The sequence below is a fragment of the Anser anser genome (genome assembly GCF_964211835.1).
Source record: "Anser anser genome assembly, chromosome: 5".
Taxonomy (NCBI): domain Eukaryota; kingdom Metazoa; phylum Chordata; class Aves; order Anseriformes; family Anatidae; genus Anser; species Anser anser.
Genome location: NC_139725.1, coordinates 60,454,736 through 60,476,574, shown reverse-complemented (window position 1 = coordinate 60,476,574; position 21,839 = coordinate 60,454,736).

Here is a 21,839-nt window from a genome sequence, read left to right as displayed (position 1 = left end):
AGGCCAACAGAATTGAGGTGTCCTTTTCTACAATATGAAGTACAAAATAGAAATATGAAAGGTTTTCAATATAAAAGGGGCCTAAACTGAATGAATTAGTTCGGCAGGTTTCTCAAAGGCCAAAGGAATTAAAGTGCCTTTATCTAGAAGAAGCTGTGAAGTGTAAATATAAAGGGTCTGAATATAAAAGAGGCATGTATTAAATGCATTAGTTGGTAAGGAGGAATGGGCCTAAATGATGAACAGGATGGATACTGGAAAAACTAATAATTAAGCACTAGTGTTGCACTGGAAACTTTGTTTATGGGCAAAGAGGAAACACTTTTTAATAAAGCCAAGAATGTACTGTATAATAAGGTGAACAATTGAATATTCAGTTGAATAGCTAAAAACTACGGTTTAATCCAAAAGTCATTATTAGTCCAGATGTAGTCATTACAGAAAAAGAGTACGTCTCTATACAGGAAAAATAAAATCTCCATAGAAGTTATTTACAGTTAAATTTATCATATATACATTTAGTTTCTACTCCTTTTTCCTGGTGTGACATACTTGCTTCCATTTATCTTCTGGTGCTGTTTGTTATGTTTAGTCTGTTGATTTAAAAAAAAAAAAAATCACAGATGTGTTTTTGTTAAAAAGACTCATCTGTAGTTACAAGTGTGGGCAGGTATCATATCTGTTAATTTTGAATGATTTAGTTTTATATGGGTTTTCTGACAGTAATAAAGGCTGTGCTTTTCTGTTACTAGCAAAATTTATTCTGCCCCTAATTTTTAATGAGCAAATACAAGAGATGTAAAGAAACCTCCTAAGGAAAACATAACCAGACCTTTTTTGGTCAATATTGTCTGCTCATCGTAATGCTGTTAGGATCCTGTGGGCAATACTGCCTTTGTCCATTTAGTCAACTCCAGCTGATGCTCTGGCTGTGGATATGGAGGCTGACAGAGAAGCCTCTGGTATCCTGATGTTGCAGAGGATGAACAACAGTATTGGTGCAACAGAGGAACAATTTGAAAATGAGATACAGAGAACTCGAATCTCTTGGGAAACCCCAGGACTGTTAAAAAAGATACAGATCTCTTCCTAGCAGGTACTGGGTTTATGGCTTCAAATTCACTGCTTATGAGTTTCTTCACTTGGGAGGTTGTTTAAGGATGAACGTTGCAGCACCAGTTCCCTTCTGCCATTCCTAGGCACTAAGGTTAAGTTAGGTCTTCCAGCTACAGGATTTTAAGTTCTTCTCTTGAAGGAAATCTTGAAGGTGGTTTCTTTATTTCCCTCTGACTTGCAGGTTTCTTTCTCAAGGAGACTAAAGACTAAACACATGTACAAAAACTTACTTTTCACTTTCTTGACATGCTCCTTTCAGCTAAGTTATTATTCTGTCAAGCATACATTGCTTATGCTTCCCTGAAGTAGCAGTTCTTTATAATGTGACCATCTTGTTTGCCTCATTTTGTATCTTTGAACCATCCCAAGAGCTGAGTAGGAGCATTTTTCAGTTTTTGATATTCAGTCACATGAGTTCTCCTGCAGACTCTTCTGAAAATGATTTGCAAATCAACATCTGATGCGTGCAGTGGCTTGAATATGTACTAAGATGGGTGCACTCAACTAGCAGTTATTTTAGTATTATAATTATGAAAACAAGTGTGCTCTTTAATTTATTTATAAAATAACATAGATGTAAAAAGTAAGTTAAGGATAAACTTGACTGATGACTATACACAGTGGTAATATTTCAAAAGAGTAATCTTTAGAATTTTGAGGCAACCGTAAACAACACTTCATAATGCTGGTGTGACCTCTCTTAAAAATATATATATATATATAAATTCCCTTGCTGCAGTCTGGTGAGTGATCACAGGCTATTAAAAACAAGAGAGGGAATTCCTAAGATGTTTCAGTAAAGCGAGGTGGTGTCATTTAAAAACAACAACAACAACAAAGTAAATCTAGATTTCTAAGAATATTGTTTTCTAATATCTAACTTCTCTCCTGGTTATAGCCTCGTTAATACAGTAGTGAAAGACCTCACGATAACTTCATCTCTGTATCTCCAGTCGAACTTCCAACTGGCCTGCTAGATAAGGGTGAAGCAGCATGACAGTATGTATCTAGATGCTATTATGGCTTTTTTAAATAATTCAGAGAAATATGGTTTGGCTGAAACTTCTCTAAGATGGATATACAACTGGCTAAAGAATAACATTCATACAAGAGTAATCACCATATGTTTAGCACAGCTGAAGGATCCTCTAAGTGGACGTTTGAATGTGTGGTATGCCACGTTTACAAGTATAACATGGGTGATGAAAAGCAGAATACGCTTTAAAACACTTTGAGGTGACATCAGTTTAGAAACAGCTTAAGTGGAAGACATTTTCCAATACAATTTTTACTCTAATAATGGGAGAAATCAACAAGGTCTAATCAAGTAAAGGTAAGTGCGAAAGGCTGCACTTGGAAGGACAAATCAAATGCAAATACCAACTAGGGAACGCTTGACTAAGTAGCTGTTCTCAGTCTGGAGGGTTTTGCAGCTCTCAAACTGAAGGTGGATCAGCAGTGTGGTGCTAATGTGAAAAATTCCAGGTGTTGCGGATGGCAGTGGTGATATGGTTGTGTGCAGTTTGGGGAGTATGCAGACGTCTCTAGAAGAATCTTAAAAAAAAAAAATGGTGGGGAGGGCAACAAAGAGAAAACAAGCTCTGGGAGAGTTTAGTGTGGAAAAGAAAAGGTTTGAGAGTGAATGTAACAGTCTTCATAGCTGTGCAATGTGTTTATGCAAGTGGTGATTAATTGTTCTCCGTGTTCACTGAGGTAGAGCTATACAACTCACAGCAATATGAAGTTATTAAAATAATGAGAAATTTTTGCAGTTAAGAAGCTAGATTGGCCTTGTAGCAAAGTGAGTCACTTTTACTGTAGAAGTTCAAAACAATATTGGAAAAACAGTAGTGATGGTTGTCTGAGGTAGACCTGATCCTGCTTTGGAGAAAGGAGAGGGACTAGAGCATACCCTCAAGTTTCTTCTAGTCATATACTTTAATATTTTAAATAATGTGACCTTGTGCAGACGGTTTATATTTTCTCATCACACATGCATGGGAATAAAATTCTTCAAACGGCATGGCTATTTTATCCCTTATTTTCTGGAATGTTTCATTCTTAAGTTCATACCATTTCTGGAATCATCCATTCACATTTTCCAAAGCTTGCTGCATGGAGCTGGAGTGAGGTCCTGGTTTCCTCACCCCATGTTCATCTGTGTCCTCAAACGTGGGCACCAGACTAAGCCTGGTAAGTGAATACTTGTGTCCTCCATCTCTGTGCGAGCTTACGTGTGGACACAGGACTGTGACAAGCTGTTGAGCAGTGTGCTGAAGCTCCATCTTACTCGGCACTTAAAGGCTTGGGTCAGCCTTCTCTCTCATACATGGTAGGTAGACTGCAATAGAAACATATGTAAAGGAAAATTAGCTGCCAACACCTTGAACTTCCTGTAACCAGGTTCCTCTTTACTCACAGAAATGTAAGCTTGGACCTGGAAAATAGTGGTGGATATAGGGGCAGGTCGTCAGCTGTCAGGGTTATTGGGCCTAAATTTTTTAGAAAAGTTTTGTACACGCAATGACATGTGAGGCATCACTTAAATCTCAGACACAAGCTCAACCACACCCTGCTGTGTGGCTCCAGATTAGTTTCTGGAGGGGGCTGGGTGCTGTGACAGGGGATGGTGGAGATGGTGCTTTATTGGAACGCCTGAGGGACCCGCATGTGGAAAGAGGCTTTGGGACTGGCGCAACGCTTCCAAAGAGGTGTGTGAGGAGCGGGTGTAGCCTCATCCCCCGCTCTTTACCACACAAACACCCCAGTGCCGAGGACACCGTTCCCCTTCCCCTCACGGGGCCCGGCTCCTCAGCGGGACCCCCCTCGCACCCCATCCCTCGCTCCCTCCCCTCAGCGCGGCCGCGGCCCGGGGGCTCCCCCCGCGGCGGGGAGGCGCCGTGCGGGTCACCGCGTCCCCTCCCCGCTGGCGGCGGCGGCGGCCGGGCTCCGCCATCGGGCCGGGCCGGGCCGAGCCGAGCCGAGCCGAGCTGAGCTGTGCCGGGCTGTGCCGGGCCGTGCCGCCATGGCGACGGACGGTGAGTGCGGGCGGGGGGCGTCCGAGGGGCGCTGCCCCTTGCCGGGGCTTTCCTCAAGGCGTGGGGTGGTCGTGGGAGGACGAATAGCGGGAGGGAGAGCACCTGCTGGCAGGGGTATTAACAAAGGACGGGGGGGTTCAGCTGTGCCTGTGTGCAGCCGGGGGGGGGGGGGCTGTGGCCGCAGCAGGGGTTTTGAGGAAAATCGCCTTCTGTTTTCTGATCCTAATGGCACACACCGTAAGCACCGGCTGCTGCATGGGTCTGGCTTGCAGGGAGGGCAGAAATTCCTGTTCGGGTGCCAGGCCACAGCGCCGGGGGGGTAAAACCCGGCTGGGTGCTGCCGCCGGGGTCCTGGGGAGCCCCCAGCTCGCTGCAGAAGCACGGACGGCGGTTGTGCTGGAGGTGGCTGGGCTGGTTTTCCTGTGTCTTTTACCAGAGTATTTGGGGGATAAATAATCGCAGGAGCCTTTGAAGGATGTCAGGATGGCACAAAACGGGTTCATCGTCTCCCCAGAACAAAATATCCTAGGCTTGAGTTTTTATAAAGATGGGACTTAACGGGGAGTCTAATTTCTCTCCTCCTTTTGTCGTTTAGCGGTGCTCACTTGTGTTTGCTGTTCCTCGTTGTCTTTCAAGAGTGTCCCTAAGGAAGGGTGATCTCGGGCAAGGCCCAGGCTGACACGATGTGGACGTCTGTCCATGCTTCAACGCGGCCTTTGGAGAACGCTGCCGGTCAATGTGAGTAGATTGAACTAGATCAGCAAACACAACGTGAAGCAGTTACGTGCAATGCTGTAAATTTGCCCCTCTTAAGCCTAACAAGTGCTAGGGGTGGGATTCACCATGCAGTGTGATCAGCGCATTGATCAGTGCAGTGTTGAAGTGTTGCTCAACTGATTGTGAGAGCAAGGAGGTAGCCTGGAGACGCTTACATTGCCCTTTGGTGTGGATCTTTGTGTCCCAGTCTGCTTTAGGTGAGCTTTGCATTAAGTTGGAAGCGTGTGTGCTCCGTTGGGTGCTCTTCCTTGTAGTTCCTGCCGTGTGTTGCTGTCCTGGGGCTGCCTCCGCCTTTCACTAGCACTGCGGTGAGAGACCGAGCTGATAAACCCTGCTAAACTCATCTGGCTTCGTCGGTGGCAACCAGAGTATCTCATACAGTCTACTGTTATGTGCTTGTTTTGGGTGCCAGGTCAGAGCTGGCTGAAGTTCCTTTTTTCCTCACCACTCTGTATCTCAGCCTTAGTCCTCTTGTCCTTTAGAGCTGAGATACTTGGTCCAGTCACCAGTGTACTGCTTTCAAAGCTACCCATGTGCTTTGTGTACATGAGGTTCCTTGGTGGTTTGCAATACCTAATCTTGGTAAGCACATCTAACGGTTAATTCGTGATCTAGTTGGCAATTACTCATTATAGCAATTGAGAAATAATACCTTAAGTACCAAAGACCTGAGGGGTGCTCAATATTAGAATGAAAGAGGTTGCATTCCTTGGGCTTGGTAAGATGGTGTCTTTGTATTAAATTTCATTCAGATGTAAACTGATTTTTATGGTTGGACCAGATGATCTTAAAGGTCTCTTCCAATCTTAATGATTCTATAATTCTATGATTCAATTCAAGTGGGCAAATTTGGATTGTTCTGTTTAGCTTTCTGTCTAACAGGTGCCTTAGCAGTTGTCAACCCTGCCAGTACTTGCATGGAGCAGTGACACCATGGGCAGAACAGAGGGTTTGTGTTGATCAGGGAACTTTGGGAGGAGCAGGGGCATCCTGTAGCTCAGGTGCTATCAAATTCTGTCCTTGGGTCAGAGCTGTTCCTCAGGGAAAGGAATAATAGCCAGAGCGTCTCTCTGTGATCCTGGGCTGCCAGAAGAGGTGGATGTGATGACTTGAGGTGATCACAGATGCATGTTAGAGCAGTCTGCTCTGGTTTTTATCGTTAAATAATTCATTGTTCCTGATGGCTGAAGGATCGGAAGCGAGGCAAGTTTGGTCTCCAGTAGCTTTGGCTTCTGCCCAATTTGAAATGCATGCAGCTTGGACACAGTTCAGATCAGTGCTAGAGAAAATACTGTGCATCATTTGAATACACTTCTAATGGTAATAAATATGGTGTCCTCACAGCAGTAAGTGCGTTCCAGACATTTTAAAATGAAAAATCTCCCAAGGGGACATATTGAAAAGATGAGTTAAATGGAGACACAAGTGACTATTCAGAGCAGACTTTAAATACTAGACAATAAAGTAGTTTTAATTTGAAAGTTCATTTTATTGTAGGTGAGTTCTCTTTTTGCTGACTTAGGAACCTGTGATGCATAGAGAAACCATCAGTGTTACGGGGATGTGCACGTTTTCTGCTGCTGGGTCTGTGGCATCAGGGCTTTAACCACATTTTGTGTTAGCAGCCCTGTTTGTTGCACAGATGAGTGTGCTGGCTGTATTCCACCCAAAGGCAGCTTCACACTGTTAAAGGGCTGTTGGTCATTTGAACAAGACTTTAATTAAACAATCTGCGCCTGTGTATTTGCGTTACTTCATGTTCACGGGTTTCACAGTGCAGCAATGTATCATTAATATTTATTAGTGCAGTAATAAGATCCCAGGCAAGGTACCTGAGTCCTGAATGAATTATTCCCCCTTAATGAAGATGCTAGGAAGGGGACGTGGGTCTGGTATAGCGATCTAGAGAAGGGTGCACTCGTTTCCTTGGCTAAGATCCTTGTTAAAAAGCTTAGAAAATACAGGCAAGACTGTTAGGTGCTTCTTTAAAAAAAAAAAAAAAAGCGAATAAATTGTCAACAACAGTTCAGAGTCTTACTGATTAGCTTGCATTGTCTGGATGGACGGCATGAAGATGTGGGTCTTGAGGTTTTTATGGTGGTGTTAGGAATTCGCATGCCTGAAAGCACTGGCTGAGAGGGCCTTGGCTCCTGGGTCCTGAGCTGCTCGGCGAGGAAGGAGCCTGGAGGAGCTCTGCCAACAAGCCCTGGGGGTCTGCGTCCCTCCCCTCACAATGGCAGTCACTTCACTGCCACCGTGAGCTGGTGGCCCTAGGAAATGCCTGCGTAGAGCCAACCCCTGCACCTGTATGCCTGACAGCTGCCCGTGAGATTGCGTGCAACCGTGGAAGGCTTTGCTGAGTGCTGCCGCGCTGGTGTGTGTGAAAATCCTCCCATTTGAAAGTAATCAGGGCTGTTAGATGCTTTGATTTTTGTTACCTCTCTTGTTTCGTTTTGACACAACGCTGCTTAAATTCGTGCTAATAATAGACCTGCACCGCATCTGGTTGTGTTGAAAGCAGATCTTGAAAAACGCCTGCTTTGTGTGAAATATTGATTGCAGTTGTATGCTCTTTTCTAAATACTTGAAACACGGTTAATTTTATAAAGAGCCTCTATTTGTGCTTACACGCTGTCCCCAGGAGAAAACTTTGAAAGAGAAGTACGTATTCAGGCTTGAAAATGGCTTGCGAAATAAATTGGAGAGCATTTTAAATCTTCTGTTTCCTTCCTGTTTTGATGATCGTTGGAGTGGAGGGTATCCTCCAAGGAAGCTGCCTCTGACGAGGGTTTGCTTTGGGCATTGTTATTCACGAAGACAGGCAACTTTGACTGCTCTAGGAGAGGATGGGGACCTGGGATGCAGTGGCAGGGGTGCAGGCGACGTTCCTTCTCCGATAAAAGAAGAGCTAAGGGACCACTGGGCTTTCGGGCCCTGAAGCCAGGCTCTTAAAAAATATTTTTAGAGGTTTGAAGGCACAAGTGAGGTGCCAAACCAAGCGTTCTCAGGCATGTAGGGCACCTTAAATCAAATCTGGCCCCAGAGCCTTGCTGGTAATGGCCGTAGCACTAATTTAGTATGCTTAGGTCATGGTGAAATGGGTCCCTTTCGGGGCGGGCGGGCCATTAAGGAGGAAGCCCTGCAATGTGGTGGTGAATCTGCGGATGCGCTGGGGCCCCGTGCTGGAAGCTCTGCGGCAGCAGGAGAACTGTTAGCTGTGCAAGGGGTTGTAAAATGGAGGTCTGCGGCTTGTCTTCGCTCTAAGTAATGATGCCAGCACTTCCTCGGGGACCCATCTGCAGCAGTCCGTAACGTTCATTGCGTGTTCCTTTCTTGAAGTGTTCTTTTGGTTCCCCTGCACATGGCAAACAAGCGCGTGCCATCTGGCCTGGCTAAGCCGCGGCGCTGCTCAGCTGCAGAGCTGCCTCTCATCTCAACAGGAGCAGTCCTAATTACCAGGGGAGGTTATCTGAAAACATCGGGCAGCAGTATTTCCAAAAGCAGCCTCTTTATGCCTCAGATAGGCTGACATCATGAGCGGTGGGGTTAAGTGTGCGGTAAGGAGCCCTTGTGTTCCCTTCCCATTTGTACCATCTAGTGCTTACTGCTCTTGTGCGCTGAGAAGTGCAATCAATCAATTATTCAGCAAGGGCTTCAGTCCGATCTGTCTAGGGGCTGGGAAGGCACTGACTCTACAGGCTGGGTCTGTGAGCTGCTGTTCGGGCGCACGGGCTCTGTACTGACTGTTCTTGGTGGAGTTTTAGGAAATGAATTCCCACTCGGGGAGGGTACAGCTATCGATTGTTCATCTGGTAAGTATGTGCTCAACTTAGTACAGTGGCTGTAAGCAAATCCAATTAGACACGTTTTAATCAGTCATAGATATTATGCTAGCTGTGCTGTCCAGAATGAGCTTCCTGGATGGCTTCCTATTTTAGGTTTTGGTGTTGATGGGTTAAAAGAATGGATAAACAGATGGCTACAATTGCCAACAGCAGTGTTATCCATCAGCAGCGTGACCAGCTGCAGGGCTTGGTTAAAGCAATAGGTTGAAAGAGTGAGGGTTATGGCAGCCTTCTGAACAGGTATGATGAGGACAAGGTGACGTCCATGAAGTCCCGAGGAGAGCAGCTTACGGTAGTCAAAGTGGAAGACTAGGAAGAGAATTAAAGAGTATGTAGGGACTGTAAAGAGCAATCTTATGAAGCTCCTTGTTGAAGCCTCCTTGTGAGAGGAGAGCAGGATGCCCGAGGTGCACTGGAGAAGATGGAATAGGGCTGGTTGATTTAGTTTCTTATGGTACCCCTTAATCAACACTTGCAGGTATACAAAAATTTGCTTAGAGAAACTTTGACTGTTCTGACCACTCCTTTTCGCAAGCGGTGTCTCGGCCCTGTGCAGAAGGCACGGCTGGGATTTGTGTCTGGGCTTCAGTCCTTGTTCTGCTTCTGAATTCCTGAGGTATCATCAAGCTAGGCAGTGTTATCGAGCCTTTCTGGGTTAAACGTACACAACACTGGGGCCTCCAAGGAGTGGGGTTCAACCATAATTAGCTTTCATTGGCTTTAATAAGGTCTGAAAGCACCTGGGACCTTGCAGGGTAGTGCAAAATTTCTGCAGCTGGCTGACATGTTCAGTTGGCTAATTATTTTTTGAAAAATACAATTTTGTGGATACCAGAACTACTTAGTTCAGTCAAAGTTTGGAGACTCTTAAACACTTCTTGTGAAAATGTGGAAAATCGGAACGTGATTTCCATCTCACAAGTGTCTAGAGAGCATACTCAGGTAACGTATTGTATACAAATGTGTTAAAAAATCCACCAAACCTCTCCCATCGCCTCCTCCTGAGAGCCAAGCGCTTATGCAGTTGAAACAAAAATGTGTTTGGTGCCTGAACCCAGTAATTTTCAGACAGATCTACTCAGCCCTTTGTGATACCTCACTGTGACTGAAAGAAAAGAGCTTTCTGAAAGCGTTCATTACTCCTTGGTGTGGTGCTTGCTCTTTTCCTACCCATTAGCTCATCAACGGGATTCTGCAGGCAGAGGGCATCTGCACCCTGCTAATTCCTGGTGGCATTGCTGCTAATTTGATCAGCAGAGAAGCATTTGAGCCACTTTCAAAAGGTGATTATCAGGATCTCGGGTTGCCGTCTGCAGCAAACGATTGCAATAGGTTTTTCTCTTTTCCAGTATTTAATTTTGCTCAGACAGAGACGAGGAAGTGAGCCTTGCAGCAAAGGCTGAAGCTCAGCAGTGGCTGACCGAGCAAACACAGACCTGGGAGCGGGCTCTCCCTTTCAGCAGCGTTCGCCTGCTCTGCTCGCCGCAGACTGCTCCATAGGCTGTGCAGGTAAAACTGCTGCAGGGAATTGTTAGTTAACTGACCAACGCGCAGCCACGGCTCAGACGCCTGCGTGCCTCAGGTATTAGTGCGCTGGGCAGACGTGCACAGCTCTGCTGGCACGTGGAGGGGGGCAGTGTCCTGTCACGCTGCTGCTGGAGAAGGTGGCAGCAAACAAAGGGATTCTGCAGCGTTTGCCCTTCACCTCTGCTCTGTGATTTCAGGGGGGATTGCACTTCCTGATGCAAAGATCTCCGGAGCTTTGCAGGGTCTGTGTTTTGCTAAGATGTACAGACCCTTCATTTTTAATGGGCTGTTTAAGAATCAAAAGCATGGTTAAGATGTCGTAGCCTGCGGTGCCTGCGTTGGCCGCAGGTAGATACAGCTGCTTCCTTACCAGCCGTGTCTCAGAGACCCCCGGTGCTTTGGTGTTCTGCAGTGAATTGTCCCTGAAGCTGTGGTCGGTTTTGTTCACCCTCTCCTGGGAGTTAACAACGAACAGCAGGCAGTCTCTCCTAGCCGTTGGCATAAACTGATGCGCGTGCACGTGGTGTTGAGATGAAATGTGCTTTGCAGGAATTCAGGCGGTGATGTTTCTGGCCTGACGAGTGAAGGGGAGAGGGTTATTTCACAATGGGTTAACAAGCGATCGGCAGCTAAGAGCCAAGACGGTCGTTAGTAGGAGACTGACTGGTCATGCCCAAGAAACACAAGTATTAATAAAGTGCAGATAGTGAATTCCCCTTTGGGAAATGTATTATAGCATGGCTTCTGAAGGTCTGAGGTAATGAGCTGGAGAAAAGTGTTGGAAGAAGAGCGTGAGGGAGAGAGGACAGATGCTGAGCTGAACAGAGACCTCTGGAGAAAAAAAGATGGTTGCTTCTGCCAGCAGAGGTCTTGTGAAAGCAGGGCGAGTGTCCTGCCTGGAGGCTGGGCCCTGGCATCTTTTGGTCTGGCTGAAACGAAAGAATTTATAGCAGCTGGAGTAAAACCAAGTGTGGTTTTCCATGATATCCTTACACGTGTCTCCACACTAAGTAATTGCTGTTTAATTTTTTTTTTGTAGTAAATAACTGCCATGATTCCCATGGCCCAGTTGCTGAGAATTATTTCAGAGGACTCACGGTCACACCGCTTTCCATCCCAAGGGTAGGGTGAGCCTTAGGATCAGACAGTGGGATTCCCTGCGCGAACCATCCTGGGAAGGCTGAAAAATGCCCACGCAGTAGCAAAGCCACTGGATCTGGGAGGTGGTGGTAGTGCAGGGCTTGTGTTTGAGGTAGGTGTCTTTTGATGACCAGCGCTAGTTGGAATATTTTTGGCATGTATCAGAACTGCGTAGTGTCTGGATCTCGGGAGTTTCAAGTGAGTTTCTGACAAAATTTAGTTTTTTTTTTCTATATTGTTTTTGTTTGTTTTGTTTTGTTTTGTTTTCCATACTGTGGGTTTACTTTTTCATTCTTTTGTAACTGGGCAAAAGCAACCTAAAACTATTTATCAGACAGTAGCAGAGGAGGCTGAAACTGTCTGTTCCAGGGTGGATATTTCTCTTTTTTTTGTTTCCTAGTGAATCTTTGGAACCAATGTTTTCTACCAAGAACTTTTGTTGAGAATTCTTAAGAAGCTTTGCTCTTTGAAGCCCATTTTGCATAGCTGTGCTATGGTTACGCTTTGTGCTTAAAAACTTGGAGTCAACCCTGAAGAACTATGCAGTCACCATAACAATCACGTACACGATGTTTAATGTGCGGGAGGTTTTTGTCTTCTTTCTTGTTTTGCAGCAGTTTAAATTCTTTGAGCTTCTTTTCGGGGAGCAGGTGAACAGAAGGAAGGGATTTATTTTTCATTGCTATGGAGAGTAGGAAGTTAGTTGTTACAACAGCTGAGATTCTCACCTCATCACCTCACCCTCACCTCAACAACACCTGTTAGAGCTCAATGAAGACTGACATCTTAGCTGGCGAGGTTGTGATTGTTGCATTCAAACAGCGCTTTGACCAAGCATACACGTTCCATGAAGGTAGGTGTAGTTACAAGTTACTTTTCTGTAGAAGTTCTGTACCTGGACCCTGCAGTTGTGTTCATCATTCCCCATGTGCACAGCTGGGACATGAGGCCGGGCAGTTCTGTCACTGCACACCGAGGTGAGCGCTTGCTAAGGTTTCACTGAAGCCCTGTTAGATGAGGCGCATAAAACGCTCACAGTGTTTTGCAGCTTTGTTCTTTTGTTGTTGTTGTTTGTTTTTCTCCTCTATGATTTCAAGTACTTGATTTGTCACCCCCTCGCACACCCTTGGAGTTTATATGTTTGTATGTTTGTCACAGGCTTTTTATGTGAAGCAGAGTACATTTCATGATGCTGAAGTCAGAAGACAGCCTGGAAGCGAATTAAGATACATTCGTGTTGCCAAAACTTACGCTGCCTGCTGTGTTCTTTAAGGCAGCCCATCACAAGGGGTCCGACGGCCTGTCTGTGCAGCTGTATGTCAGGGGTGCTCAACCTCCTGTCTCCAAGAGCCACCTGCCAACATTTTCATGCAGCAGAGAACTGTATTGATGTGCACCTAATGTCATGGAGAGCTGTAGTATGGGGGCACTTCGTGGGTGGGAGAGGACAGTGACTTCTTTGGGATCCCACTCCTCAGTTACAGATCCTCAGCTATTTGCATCTGACGATGCTCTGATGTTAGCCCCAGTGCTGGGAAACACTCAGGACTTTTTGACTACCCAGGAGCTTTATGGCTGGCCGTGTGACCTAGTTTGAAATGGTAAAAGAGCTGTAATTTAGTAAAGGCAAATATAAAGTGCTGTGCTGAGGAAGGAGTCGTCAAGGTATTGGTTTTACTGGCTGTGCTGATACAACTCAGCACACTCCAGTTTGGTGTTGCTAATTAATTTTGTCTTTATCAGTGGGACTTGCTGTAGTACGTGCCGCAATGACGCGGAGACAGGAGATGTGCTGTTCCCTGTAGCTGCTGTGTTTTCTCTGAAAATCAGCGTGGGTATGTCCAAATGCTATGGTTTAGGCTCTGTGGGGAGTTGAGATGACAGCGTTGCCACGTGCTCAAAAACGACGACCCAGGCCTCCCAAGTCTGTAACCTGGCATTGAAAAGCAGCAGTTCCAAGTCTCAAACAGAGCACACGTTCTGACTCTTCAGTCTTTACTCCGCATGTCTGATTTTCAGATATTTCTTCTGCAAGTGTGAGAGCTAGAAACAAAAATGTAAATCAAATCTGAGTTTCTCTTTTGTAATTACATCGTTCCATTGTTCTTACATCTGTAGATTTAAGAAAAACACCAAGTAACTTCTGTTTGATAGCAATTCTGATAACGGAGCTGCAGGGTACCCCTTTTGCGGGGCAAAGGATTGGATTAAAGGTTTCCAAATAGGTAGTCTGATAGGTGAGGAGTGATTCTTTTAAACACAGTTGTCGTCAGCGTTCCTCAGAAAGAAGTGTGAAGGACAAACGGTCGTGTATTTGGCTGGCTGAAGGCACAAGAACAGACCTCCAGAGCTGCTGTTCTCCTCATTTGCTTTCCTGATGTTTTCTTGCCTCTTCCTGGTTCAGTTCTTTACTCTCTGAATTTCTCCTGTCTCCTGCCTGGCAGAGGGATGCAGTCAGAGCTTCTGCTGCCACCTCGGTTTGTGTTTTGTTCTTCTTTTAGACCGGGGAAAGGAGAGTTGTGTGGAGCTGGCCCCTCGGGAGAGGGAAGGAACACTTGCTCGTATGGTGTTGCTCAGCAGCCTGTGCCTGCCTGGAGTCACTGAGCACCATTTGTGAACGTCCCTTGCTGAAAGGAGTAGGTGAGTCAGAGGCAGCCTGGGATTTCTGGAGTTTATTGGAGTATGAAATCCATAACTAGACGGTTTTAGAATGGGGTCAGTGGGAAATTAAGAGTTGTGCTTGGCATGATCACTCACGAGCTGGGGACAGGGAAGGAATATTTCTCTTCTAGACGTGGCGGTGAGATCCAGGATGAGCTCCTGTCAGACCATTAACACAACAGTCACAGGGATCCTGTGGGCAGCCACGTGTCTGCATGGGAAAACCTACAGCCAGCAGCCTGAGCGTGAATTGCTTCAAGGCAGTCGGTATGTAATCCTGTGAAGAAGTTTCCCCCTCTGGAACTGAAAAGAGGAGCCTTCATGCTCCTTCCAGGCAACCAGGGACAGCAGCTGAGGACTGTCCTGTCTTGTAGCCACAGCCACACATCTGCTGGAGGAGGTGCTGCCTGCTTGATCTTACACATTGCTTTGCCTCTCGGGTGGGAGAGAAGCTCATCAGGAAGCACAGGCAGATGTTTGCGTTGTGGGTTACAGAAAGGATTAAGTGTGAGGGCGTTGTGCTGATTGGGTTAATGCTATCGCAGTTTCTGTGAGCATGTGGGTGCCTGGAGAATTGTAATGCAGAAAGTGTCAGCTCCCCTGGGGTTGGGTGCCACCTGACTGATGATTTTTGAGGACTGCAGTTTTGAATTTGGCACCTAAAAAAAGAGCTTGTGTGGGACTTTTGTCACTTATTTCCTGCAAGACTCAACCCTTTTCTAAGACCTTTAACTTTGGGATTCTGTTGACATTCAGTTCTAGTACGTAAAAATTCATTCACCAAATCTTTCTGTGCTGCACTCTAACCTTTGTCTCTCCCTATGGCATATGCTGTAGAGCTTCAGCAAACGGGGTGACAATAGGTTGCATGATGCATAGCAGGATGAGCAGTGTAAGGTCAAAACCACACGGTTAGTATCATGTTTGTGCTGTGATAATCACAAAGTAGCAGCTGTCTTGCCCTGTCTTTTTCTTTTTCTTTTTGAAACCCACTCCGCTTGTTTTATAATTACTTGGGCTCGTCATGAAGGTAAAAATAGCTTCTCTATTTAAAGAGAACAGATGGTTTTTCTAATGTTTTTTTTCTTTAACGTTGAATGAATTGTGGTTGAGTCAGAAACTGCCAGCACAGAAACGTATGTTTTCATTAGAGAAATACTTGATTAGGTTAATTGAGTGTGATTCAATGTGATGTACATTTGGCCAACTTAAAAGCTTTCCAACTTTGTCTTGGATGGAGATAACAGTATCTCGGTGTTTGCAGCAGTGCTCAGTAGCTCCTAAAAACATTGCCCAAGGAGTAATGAAACGTTGAAGGGACGCTACTAAGTTAGCAGAGGGAATATAAATTTTTTATAACAAAAAATCCCAACAACAAAGAGACAAAACCCAAAACATTTTAAAGAAAGATGCAAACGGGGAATGTGTGCTTACGGCATGTCCAGGCGTAAAACTCGCACTGTTCTAATTGTGCTAATTTAGCATACACCAAATTTTGAGCAAGGCGTGTGCCTTCCCAAAGACCAGACACCTGTATGTCATTGCCATGGCTCCATTTCCCACGGCTTCGTAAGACTTCATATCATCTCCAGGCTATTTAAGAGGGGCTCTGGTCCCTGGGGTTCTGGTTTTGTCTCTCGCAGCATTTTTGTCAGTCTTCCCCACCCACCTGCCCCCGAGCTCCCAGCTCCTGCTCCCTTTCTCCCATCTGGTTCGTATTCCTGCAGCACGGGCAGTGGGGATTTGTGCCCGTAGTTGTTAGGATCTGGTATCAGCAGAAGACACTTGATAAAGATTTGCTATGTGATGTTTAAAGTATGTTTTGTCCTCCCCTTGCCAGCTTATAAATGGCAAAAAAAAAAGATGGTGGTTAAATACATACAGAGGGATATGTGTGGTAGGGAGCTGTGTTAAGGAACCTTTAGTTTACGAATTTGAGGAAAAGGAACTGAAACTCTTAAGAGCAAAACAAAGCACTAGTGGGAGCAGTATCCTTCCTTCTGTAGTCCTTCACGGAGTTTGAATGCAGCAGATCTGAGTGCAGCAATTGCCTGTCTTGGAGGGAACCAGTTAGATTCTGCCCTGTGATATGATTTATAGGAATAGTTGTGGCTTTTGGGAAGGGAGCAAGTAATAAAAATACAGTATTTGCTTTCACCTTTGTTAGCTTCTTTATTTTTGTAGTATAGAAAGATAATAATATTGAAAGTCCTTCCTAAAATGCTATGCCTTATTTTATAGGTATACCCTTCTGAATAGAGGCTGGGGGGAGAGGTGTTGTCCAAGTAACACTAAGAATGACTTGAACTCTCAACCTTATTATTAGCCCTGCTTTATATCCACTCCCCTCTGTGATGCCTGTAGAGCCATTTTTGCAAGAATCTCTGTATCTAAATGCTGGAATGAGAAAGCGATGGAGACTCTAGAGGGCACTGCAGCATCCTTGTGATACAAGTAGCTTTTTTTTTTTTTCCCATAATCTTACTCCTTAGGATGATTGCTTAAAATAGTTAAAAGTAATTTAGAATTTATTTCAGAGAAAGCTTCGTCTAATGAAAATTTTTGTACCAAGACGACTTCTCCCTCTTTTTAGAAGAACCTTGAACATTAGACTAATTATACTGATTTTGTTTTAATTTTTTAATCACTTGTAGGGTATTTGGGTATGATTTAAGCAAACAAGCCAACCAACGTAAATTCAGCATTCCTGTGCATCTTGCAGACTCCACAAATGAGCTATTTGCTTCCACGTTGCTTTCCTCCTCCTCCTCCAGGACAGTCCAATGCAGCGTATCCTTCGACTGGAGGTGCTGCCGTGTGCTTTCCTTGTATACAGGTAAATCAATAAATCATGGTGTCAGCAGAGCACAGCTTGACACCACATTTCCCTGTACAGGAAGGTTTCAAATTAATTTTAGATGGGAGCTCAAATGTGCCATACACACATCTGCAGATAACGTTACAAGGCTGCGTTCGGAGCGATAGGGTGTTCATTCAGTATGGCAAGCTGCTCTGAAGGATATTGAGCCACAACCTCGAGGCTGCTCAAGCTGTCAGAAGGGGTCAGTAGCTACTTTCTACTCAATAAAGAGTTTGTGTGTGCAGCTGGCTGATTATCTAATGGGCATTTGCTGTGGATTTTGGCTTTGTGGGAGAGTTCACATCCCCAGCCGGTGACCTCCTGTGTCTCTGCAAAGTGGAGCAGAGCCCAGGTCTCGCAGCACGCGGGGGCTGCGGAGCCTGTCGTCCTCCAGGCGTCTGCTCACGGTGAGTTAAAGCGCAGGAGTCACACTCGGATGCCTCCAATTCTTTTCAGAGCACGTGCGCGCAATTATCTGGAAGGATGTTCTGGAGGGCACGCTTGGCATACGCGACCCTCTTCCCCTGATATCTAATAATAGGTGCACACAGCAGCACCTGCTGTTTTACAGCCGTCAGCAAGGGTCAGTGCTTTGTGCTCGCCGTCCTTCTGGAGGTGCCTCTCCCTCGGGGGAGGCACTGCACGCTCGTGCAGCACCTGCACGCTGCTCGCACAGATGCACATGCCGGGGACGCGCAGGGTCAGGGCGTCGTTGCCATTGCAGGCACGTTCAGGGACGGCACTGAAGAGCCCGTGCTGAAATCCAACAGGCAGGTGCTCAAGCTAGGAGCGTGCTACCAGCATCGCTGAGAGTCAGTGGATGATAGATTTCTGTTAACTTTCACTGTAGCAAAGCTTCTTCCAAATTGAAATTGACTCCTTTACGCAGCAGGAAAAGGAGGATCATCCTAAATAGTTACTCTGGACGCATGCAAAAAGCTCTGAGTGGATTAAACAACTGACTCTTCTTTGCCATGCGTCACTTCTGTTTAGGGACTCTTTCTTCCATTAATGGCATGAAATGCAGCTACTAACTTCGGTATGTTATACAAAATACAAAGTGCACATCCCTATGCACAGAGTTTTTAATACTTGATGCTCTTGAAATATGTATTTGTTTTCTAAGTAGAGCGCCCCTTGTCAGTCTGTGCAAATTAGAAATGATGACAGGACAAGTAGAGCAGGGGATAACAGAGACATGACTTTATTGAGCTGAAAAATAAGATACAACGTGATCTTGTTTCAGCCTGAGTAAAGGAAAATTGCTGATACATTTATCCATACTTAGAGAATTAAAAACAACCAAACGACAACAAAAAGCAGTGGTATGTTCCCTCTCAGTTCCATCTGGTTTATCTTTTATTCAGTTTTGCGTTAAAAACCAAAATGAGTGAGATAGCTGAGTGTCACTCATCTGCCATGTCCTGTTTATCTTGTTGCAGCCCTACCTATCTGTCCTCTTCAGCGTTTGGAAGCCACTGTTGGTCTCAGGCTGGAGACGACACCCTGTTGCAAAAGGATGCTGTTGTAGTGGAGGGGCCACAGACTGCTTAAAGGGACCCTCCTGGTCCTCTGCCCTCCACGGGGCCATGCAGCACCAACAGCTGAGGGCTGGAGCAGAGGATGCGCATCCAGCCCCTGTGTGGTGTGCCCCGGGTGCTCAGCTTCTGGCTGCCAAGTGCAGGAGCATCCTGCCTGAGCTGCTGTCGGGGTAATGCTGTAGCTGGGAAGGACGTGTCCTGCGGGGCAGGCTGGCTGCCTGCAGGCTGGTGAGTGAGCTGCACGGCGACGCCTGGGATGTGCAGAGAGCAACGTGGAGGTGCCTTTGCTTATACTTCTGTGGCAAACCCTTGTGTGGGACCTGCCAGTGCCTAAAGGGGGCTGCAGGGCCGCTGGGGAGGGAGGGACTCTGTGTCAGGGAGTGGAGTGATAGGACAAGGGGTAAAGGCTTTGTATTAAAAGGAGAGGGTAGGTTTAGATACATGTAGGTATGCAGAAGGTAGGTTTTCATGCTGAGGGCGGCGAGGCCCTGGCGCAGGCTGCCCCGAGGAGGAGCTGTGGCTGCCCCATCCCTGGCAGTGCCCAAGGCCTGGCTGGATGGGGCTGGGGGCAGGGGTCCCTGCCCATGGCAGGGGCTGGGATTAGATGGGCTGTGAGGTCCCTGCCAACCCAAACCACCCTGTGGTTCTGTGAGCTGGCATGGGTGCTGGAAGCAGCCCAGCTGCAGCCGCACGGAGCTCTGTCGGGGCAGGAGCCTTGCACAGTCCCAGCCAGCGCAGGCAGCTACGCTGTGCTCGTCAGCGCACAGGACGTGGCTGCATTTCTGTTTGATGCGGTCTCTTCTAGCCTACTTAAAGCAGTGCCTTCGTTCATTTTCTTCTCCTTGGCTTTCTCCAAACCCAGTGAATTTTCCCCATTAGGCTTCCCTCCTTCCAGTTCCAGGTCTGCCAGAGCCTGAAGCCAGGGGCAGACGTTGCAACCCAGCAGCTGTGCATCAGCCTGACCGGTTCCCCCCTAGGAACTTCGGGGCATTTTGGGGGATTGGCAGTGGCCTTGGTTTGTGTAACTGGCCAGGTGAATTGAGGCTGCCTGCTGGAGTGCCCTGCTCTTCAAACACCGAAAACATGTTGTCCTCAAGCATGTCGCCTATCAGTAAGAGACTTTCTGAATCTGGCTGACTGCTGGGTGATGCGTTGCGTAGGTATTGCATAGAAATCACAGCTAATTTATGTTTGTACCAATTAATTTCCCTCTGTGTTTTCTAATTAGCGAAGGTGTGACTTCAAAGTGGATTAACAGAATGATGATAAATCTCCGCGTACGCACTCTCCTTGTGAATGAAGGTTGTTATTTCTCTGTGGTTTAAAACTGAGCCGCGTGTGCTGTCTGACTTGGTTTGAAGTGCCTGAAATCAGCTTAATTGTATAGTGTTGTAATTGAAGGCTACTTTGAGTTTTTGAAGAGGAGAGATTGCAAAAGGGCTTAATGCTGGTGAGCTGATACGCTGCAAGTTCTTGTCTTTAGCATTTCTTTTGAGTGCACATCTCTGTCAGCCCCTTTAAAGTGTGGGACCTCTTTGCTGCTCCCCCTTCTGCCCTCAGTATCTGCTTGGCATTCTCACGCCGTTCCTTTGCCTGATGCTCCAGGTGTTCAGAAGCTTATGAATAACAGAGGAAAAAAAATCGATTTTTTTTTCTGGCAATTTGAGAGTCAAAGTGAGGTTGTCAGTTTTTAAACACGGTAGGGCTTCTTAGTGCTCTTTTCCCCCAGGTGATTTGGTCGTCCATTCATGGGGGCAGATCTGCCACTGGACAGTGAACTTGGCTGAGTTCTGCCTGTTTTGACAACAAAAGATTAAAAAAACAAAATAAATAAACACAAAAAGCCCCTCTAATCTCTCAAAAATGTAGAAGTTAGATTCAGTGTAAGCAGTTTGGCTGAGAATATATAAATCTGCCGTGCTGTGCCAGGAACTTATGTCTGCCAGATACACAAAAAAATGAATTATCCTCCTAATGACAGATACTTCTGCCTCCCTCAGCTGGGTCAGCTGGGATCTTAGAGAATTAAACAGGATGACTCTGGGCCTTAAAGCTTACGCTGGTGTTACTGCTGCTGTAATTCTTGCTCTGGAATGATGACCACGGGGTTTTTAATACTCTCTGTCTTTATATGCTCTTATTAAAGGTGCGTTCATGGCTTACAGGGCTGGATCTGATGCAATCATCGCAGCTCCCTAACTTCCCTGGAATTAGTCTGCCGCACTAGACGATCTGACGAAGGTTTTAAAATGAAATGCAGTTCTCTTTAGCTAGTAGCGAAGACAGTCTTCACGTGCTGGGGCTGCAGGCATGTGGCAACGTTGGATAAAATCCAGACAGGCACCTGAAATGAAACGGCTGCATGGATGAGCAGTGCTGGGAAGGTGCGCCGTCCTCTTGTGCATTCTTGTTCAGTGTGCTAGGTCCTCAGGTTCAGTGCTGGGTGAAGCATTTCCCATCTAATAGGTGAGACAGCAAGCATCGAGTCGTGTGATGGCCAGGGCACATCCATGGCTGCCAGTAGCATGGCAGGAAAACTCCTTTTCTTTGCAGAGCTGGTGGCGTGGGAGAAGCTGGGACTGGAGAGACTGCACCTCCCGGGGGTCTGTTGACAGAGGGACCTTTCCGGGGAGCAGAGTCCTCGGTGCTTTGCTAGGAAGGAGGGAATTGCTGCTGCTAGAAGAAGAAAGTGCAAGACAGGGACTGGTGGGTGAGTCATGCCCGTAAACTGCTCAGAGACTTGACAAATCTGTAGCAGCTTTGCCAAGATAAAAGGGCTGGTGCCTGGCTCGTCTCGTGAACCTCTCTCGCCAGCGGCATGGCACGGGGGAGCCATCCCAGCGCACGCTGTGCTCTTGTGCCCCGTGTCCCGATCCCTTCCAGAGAGGGTGCAGCATTATTCCAGGGCAGGATTCTCCCAGCTTCCATGATTTGCGGCGAGGGCGCTCCCCGAGGCGGAGATGGGTGTCTTTGCTGGAGCTGCCTCTGCCTCGCTTCCCCAGGTCCCTCTGCCTCGCTTCCCCAAGCTGCACAGATGCAAAGTGCAGGCAGGCAAGGTCACGCTGCCTTCCTGTAAACGGCAGGCATGTGCAAAGTGTAATGGATAATTCCGTGATGTCAACGACCAAAAGCAAACGTCTTGCAGGGTGTAATTGGTTTTTCTGTAGTGTCAAGAGCTTTTATGTGTTCAGCATAAATATCTTTGCATTGATTGGGAGAAGGAGATAAAAATCGATGAATTACAATGCAGAAGTGCTTAGAACATGACATTAAAATGACTCTGGAAGACTTAGCTCATAGGAGACATAGTAAATACTTGAGAGGTACAGGAAAT